The sequence below is a fragment of the Leptidea sinapis genome, chromosome 45 (genome assembly GCF_905404315.1).
Source record: "Leptidea sinapis chromosome 45, ilLepSina1.1, whole genome shotgun sequence".
Taxonomy (NCBI): Eukaryota; Metazoa; Arthropoda; class Insecta; order Lepidoptera; family Pieridae; genus Leptidea; species Leptidea sinapis.
The window spans coordinates 8681421-8686420 of NC_066309.1; the positions used below are offsets into that span (position 1 = coordinate 8681421).

Consider the following 5000-nt stretch of genomic DNA (forward strand, 5'->3'; position numbering starts at 1 on the left):
CCGCTCAAGTTTTTTCTTGTAAAAAGAGTGAAAAACGCACGCGACAAAAATACAAAAACGCGCACAACACCAACCACCCCCAGCCACAACAACTGCTGCTGTTTTATTATTCTCGTCGTCGTCATCGTCATTCATATTTTATTTAATATATATTTATATTTGAGTAAGTTTGTGAATGCGCGCGATGATAACGACGATGATATAATAACAATACGGTTGTTGGTACTCTCGGGGCAGAGAGCTGGTGTGTCTGTGTCTGTGTTTGTGTCGCGCGTTGTTTTATATGTTCTTTTTTTACAATATAAAAAATGAGACAGACTCACCGCGCTGTGTCGATCGAGCGTTTTCGAGTTTCCCTATGCGGATGATATTTGATTTGGTGATTTGAAAGGTTTTTTGTGATTTCGTTTCTCATAATTCCTCTCTTCACTCTCTCTACAGTATCATACGCTGCGGCGATCCTCGTCACGTTGAAAGCGATCGTGTAAATTTTTTGCGCGCACCAAGACGCCGACTGGGCTTCGACGGTTTCCCTCTGTTAAGATTTTTAACGTGAGGGCCCGCAAGCCGGAACGCGTCGCGCATTTCACGCGTGCGAGACGTTCACGCTCCTCTCAAGCACCGGGCGTCGATCCGATTTGTGATCACGACGTGTACCGATATTAATACGTTGATACCGCTTCTATTGCGTGTCATCATTTTTATTATTACCCGAAGGGACTCTCGTTACTGAACTTTCATAACATACAATCGGCCCATCGCCGATTTATGATTCGTTCAACGCGCACCGTATGCCTTTGAGATATATAGTATACAGTGCGCGAACGGATATCTCACGATATGTTCAAGATGTCATAGTCGCGACGCCCTAAGGGGAGATCGCGACGCATGACGCGCTGAGGGCGACAACAATCGTTGTTTGCAGCAGCTCCCTGGTTGATCCTGCCAGTAGTTATATGCTTGTCTCAAAGATTAAGCCATGCATGTCTCAGTGCAAGCCGTATTAAGGCGATACCGCGAATGGCTCAATATATCAGTTTTGGTTCGTTAGATCTTACTCAGTTACTTGGATAACTGTGGTAATTCTAGAGCTAATACATGCAATCAGAGCTCTGACCAGTGATGGGATGAGTGCTTTTATTAGATCAAAACCAATCGACGGAGGGCCTCGCGTCCGAAGTCGTTAATTTTGATGAATCTGGATAACTTTTGCCGATCGCATGGTCCAGTACCGGCGACGCATCTTTCAAATGTCTGCCTTATCAACTTTCGATGGTAGTTTCTGCGACTACCATGGTTGTCACGGGTAACGGGGAATCAGGGTTCGATTCCGGAGAGGGAGCCTGAGAAACGGCTACCACATCCAAGGAAGGCAGCAGGCGCGCAAATTACCCACTCCCGGCACGGGGAGGTAGTGACGAAAAATAACGATACGGGACTCTTACGAGGCCTCGTAATCGGAATGAGTACACTTTAAATATTTTAACGAGGAACAATTGGAGGGCAAGTCTGGTGCCAGCAGCCGCGGTAATTCCAGCTCCAATAGCGTATACTAAAATTGTTGCGGTTAAAAAGCTCGTAGTTGCATTTGTGCGCCGCGCTGTCGGTGCATCGCATCCGCGGTGATACTGACACGTCTGCGGAGCATATCGTCGGTGAGCCGGCGGTAAAACGCCGGTTCAATATCAAAATCCTATCGCGGTGCTCTTCAGTGAGTGTCGAGATGGGCCGACAATTTTACTTTGAACAAATTAGAGTGCTCAAAGCGGGCTCAAAATGCCGCTTGAATATTTCGTGCATGGAATAATAGAATATGATCTCGGTTCTATTTTGTTGGTTTTCAGAACTCCGAGGTAATGATTAATAGGGATAACTGGGGGCATTCGTATTGCGACGTTAGAGGTGAAATTCTTGGATCGTCGCAAGACGAACATCAGCGAAAGCATTTGCCAAAGGTGTTTTCATCAATCAAGAACGAAAGTTAGAGGTTCGAAGGCGATTAGATACCGCCCTAGTTCTAACCGTAAATATGTCATCTAGCGATCCGCCGACGTTACTACAATGGCTCGGCGGGCAGCTTCCGGGAAACCAAAGATTTTGGACTCCGGGGGGAGTATGGTTGCAAAGCTGAAACTTAAAGGAATTGACGGAAGGGCACCACCAGGAGTGGAGCCTGCGGCTTAATTTGACTCAACACGGGAAATCTCACCAGGCCCGGACACCGGAAGGATTGACAGATTAACAGCTCTTTCTTGATTCGGTGGGTGGTGGTGCATGGCCGTTCTTAGTTGGTGGAGCGATTTGTCTGGTTAATTCCGGTAACGAACGAGACTCTAGCCTGCTAAATAGGCGTCGTCATTTAGGTGTGCGCGGCTTCAGGGTCGCGCAACTCACTGGCGGCGTATTAAAATTCTTCTTAGAGGGACCGGCGGCTTCGAGCCGCACGAGATTGAGCAATAACAGGTCTGTGATGCCCTTAGATGTCCTGGGCCGCACGCGCGCTACACTGAAGGAATCAACATGTTCTCCCTGGCCTAGAGGCCCGGGCAACCCGTTGAAACTCCTTCGTGCTGGGGATTGGGGTTTGCAATTATCCCCCATAAACGAGGAATTCCTAGTAAGCGCGAGTCATAAGCTCGCGTTGATTACGTCCCTGCCCTTTGTACACACCGCCCGTCGCTACTACCGATTGAATGATTTAGTGAGGTCTTCGGACCGACACGCGGTGGCTTCGCGGCCGTCGGCGTTGCTGGGAAGTTGACCAAACTTGATCATTTAGAGGAAGTAAAAGTCGTAACAAGGTTTCCGTAGGGGAACCTGCGGAAGGATCATTAACGTGTAACGGTCGCGTGCGCGAGCGTTGTCGCCGACACGCTTCGCTCACAGCCGACTGTTGACGATGATAACTTCAATCACGTGTCAATCACTGATTATTTTCGCGCTCGCGATGTGCTCTCTGTGCTACGTTGTCGCGTTTGCCGCGCGCGCGCTGACATCTCCCGCCGCATGTGGGGGGTGTCCGGCACGACGTCTCCGGCACGACGCTTCGGCGGGCGCGGTTCGCATGTACGCGACGCGCGTGCGTCTCGCGACGCGCTCATGTCGAGTGCGAAGCGAGTCGAGATCACGACGTACGCGCAATGCGTGCGTCACATAATATTTTGTTACACACAGAGATCGTTCACGTATTTTCTAAATATAAAAAACTATTACCCTGAACGGTGGATCACTTGGCTCGCGGGTCGATGAAGAACGCAGTTAACTGCGCGTCATAGTGTGAACTGCAGGACACATTTGAACATCGACATTTCGAACGCACATTGCGGTCCGTGGAGAAATATCCAGGACCACTCCTGTCTGAGGGCCGGCTGCATAAAAGAATACGACGACGCCGTCGCTGTATGCTGACAACACTGTTTGCGCGCCTAAAAAACGTGTAAAACGAGTGACGGTCTTCGGGCCGGGCTCGGGTAAACCCCGCCGGTTTTCCGGGGCCCGCTCGATCCGTTCGAAAATGTAAAATAAGCCGCAACGCGTGGTGCTGCTCGCGTGCAACGCCGTCTCCGCCTCACGCCCGACGTGGGTCACGGAGACGGGCGCGGTACCGGGGCGCGCTCGTTCGCTGTCACACGCGGATATCTCGTGATTAATTTTAATTAATCTATGCAGAGCTCTCTATGTGAACGGCGTGCGTGGCTGCGCCTTCGGTTCGCGTCCCGTGCGCTGCACGTGTTATTTCGGCCCGACGTGAGCGTGCAAACGAGTAGGCGGACTCGACGTCCGAAGGGCGCTTCGATCGCGGTACGTGCGCGGGTCGACGATACGTCGTTGAGACTTATTGGCGGCGCGCGCACGACGGTGTCGCTGCGCTGACGGATATCGTGTCTGCCTCATACTTTTTATCGTTGGCCTCAGATCAGGGAGGATCACCCGCCGAATTTAAGCATATTAGTAAGCGGAGGAAAAGAAACTAACCAGGATTCCCTCAGTAGCGGCGAGCGAACAGGGATAAGCCCAGCGCCGAATCCCGCGGTCGTCACGGTCGCGGGACATGTGGTGTTAGGGAGGTTCCGCTTTCTCGCGGTCGCCGCTCCCGTCCAAGTTCGTCTTGAACGGGGCCGTTTTCCCATAGAGGGTGCCAGGCCCGTAGCGACGGAGCGAGTCCGCGAGAGGGACTCTCCTCAGAGTCGGGTTGCTTGAGAGTGCAGCCCTAAGTGGGTGGTAAACTCCATCTAAGGCTAAATATAACCGCGAGACCGATAGCGAACAAGTACCGTGAGGGAAAGTTGAAAAGAACTTTGAAGAGAGAGTTCAAGAGTACGTGAAACCGTTCAGGGGTAAACCTGCGAAACTCGAATGAACGAACGGAGAGATTCATCGTCACTCCGGGGCGTACGGCGGCGTGCCGCGATGTGCGCGAGACTCGTGCTCGCGTTCACCGGTCGCCGCCGTTGACGCACCCGGACGGCGTGCACTTCTCTCTTAGTACACATTATGCATCGCGACCCGTTCGTCTGTTCGGCCTAAGCGTTGTCCGGGAGCCGGGCGGCTGCGCGTTCACGCGCACAGCCGTCCGACCGTGACGATCGCCGGCCGGCGGCGGACGGTACTTGTCATGAAACGCGCACGCGTCTCCATCCGGGGACGCGTCCGGCCCGACGCGAGCGAGAGTCGTCGTCGACATCCTGCCCTTGTGCGGATGCTGACGCGACGCCGCTGTCGTCGCAGCCGTGTAGTCTCGGACTGTGCGCGTATCAGTCGGCGATGTTACTGTTTCGGGCACTCGCAGGACCCGTCTTGAAACACGGACCAAGGAGTCTAGCATGTGTGCGAGTCATTGAGTTATGAATTCAAACAGACAAAACTGAAAGGCGCAACGAAAGTGAAGGCGCGCGCTTGTCGCGCGCTCAGGGAGGATGGAGCGTCGGTCGTCAAAAATCGATCTCTCGCACTCCCGAGGCGTCTCGTTTCCAATCAGCGAATGCGGGCGCGCTCTGAGC

The 5000-nt window shown here is 52.7% G+C and overlaps 3 non-coding genes across 3 annotated transcripts in view; all 3 read left to right on the forward strand.

Moving 5' to 3' along the window:
- Window positions 1-929: 929 nt before the first annotated feature.
- Window positions 930-2834, forward strand: LOC126977664 (small subunit ribosomal RNA). The gene has a single exon (XR_007732339.1). It is a non-coding gene; the product is annotated as a small subunit ribosomal RNA (ribosomal RNA).
- Window positions 2835-3210: 376 nt separating this feature from the next.
- Window positions 3211-3367, forward strand: LOC126977807 (5.8S ribosomal RNA). The gene has a single exon (XR_007732434.1). It is a non-coding gene; the product is annotated as a 5.8S ribosomal RNA (ribosomal RNA).
- Window positions 3368-3906: 539 nt separating this feature from the next.
- The window catches only part of LOC126977715 (large subunit ribosomal RNA), a 3975-nt gene continuing 2881 nt past the window's right edge, over window positions 3907-5000 (forward strand). The window contains exon 1 of the ribosomal RNA XR_007732386.1: window positions 3907-5000. This exon is cut by the window's right edge and continues 2881 nt beyond it. This is a non-coding gene — a ribosomal RNA (large subunit ribosomal RNA).